The sequence below is a fragment of the Suricata suricatta genome, chromosome 15, assembly GCF_006229205.1.
Source record: "Suricata suricatta isolate VVHF042 chromosome 15, meerkat_22Aug2017_6uvM2_HiC, whole genome shotgun sequence".
NCBI lineage: Eukaryota > Metazoa > Chordata > Mammalia > Carnivora > Herpestidae > Suricata > Suricata suricatta.
Window position 1 is genome coordinate 77,203,893 of NC_043714.1, and position 1,013 is coordinate 77,204,905.

Consider the following 1,013-nt stretch of genomic DNA (forward strand, 5'->3'; position numbering starts at 1 on the left):
GAATGCGGACAACGAATATGGCCTCTGAAATGGCAGCCAGAGGGCGGCAGTGCCGACTTGTCCGGGGTGCATGGGGCAGAGTGAGTCCAGAGGGGATGTGATTGGACAGCAGGCGGGGGTGGATCTGAGTCCCTGGAGCCTGTGTTGGTGGCGACAGGGGGAGGAGCCTCCGACGGTGCTCCTTGCTGGAGAAGGTGCTGGTGGGACTGGGCTCACAGGCGGGACCAGCGGCCCAGATTCGGCCCCCTGACCCGTGGTGCAAGGCACTGGCTGGACAGTGCTGTGGCTCCGGAAGCAGGGTCGTGGGAGAAAACAAGAAGGGCTGGGGGTCTGGCGGAAGGGGGCTGTCAGCAGTGCCAACCCAGCAGCGTGCGACGTGATTAGTTGATGGCCCGGAAGGTAAGGAGCGGGGAGGTGGAGGGTGTAAACACAAACCGGTAGACCGATTTTACATCCTCCTGCCTCAGCGTCTCCACCAGGAAGCTTTTCAGCACCTAGGACAGAGGCACGGGTTCCACCGGACCAAATGGTCAACCTGATGCCCAGGTCCACCCTCCCTGCCTTCCTGGACCTTACCATCCAGGTCTGGGCAGTGTAGGCGAAGGAGGAGTGGTCCCCAAGTAGGCCACCCGGAGGCTCCAGGCCCTGCCCAGCCCCCACCCCGCTCACCCATCCACAGGCCACGCCCTGCCCAGCCGCGCCCCGTCCTGGCCCCAGGCCGCCCAGGCTGCTCACGTGGTGCAGCAGCAGCAGCATCTCGGTCTCGGCCAGGCGCCGCCCCACGCACTGGCGCATGCCGAAGCCGAAGGCCAGGTGTGGGTGTCTGGGGCCAGAGCCCCTGCCGTCCAGCCAGCGCTGGGGAAGATAGCGCTCGGGCCTCTCAAACACAGAAGGGTTCCGACCCAGGGAGTAGAGCTGCACCTTGACCAATGTCTGTGGAGAGGCGCGGAGGGGCAGGGTCAGGGGCCCCAGGAGTGTGACGCCCCCAGGGGCCTGGTGTCTGCTGGAGGGGG

General features: G+C 65.9%; 1 protein-coding gene across 1 annotated transcript in view; it reads left to right on the forward strand.

Moving 5' to 3' along the window:
- LOC115279499 (cytochrome P450 11B2, mitochondrial-like) overlaps positions 1-1,013 on the forward strand; it is a 31,503-nt gene that overhangs the window by 15,678 nt on the left and 14,812 nt on the right. The window lies entirely within an intron of this gene.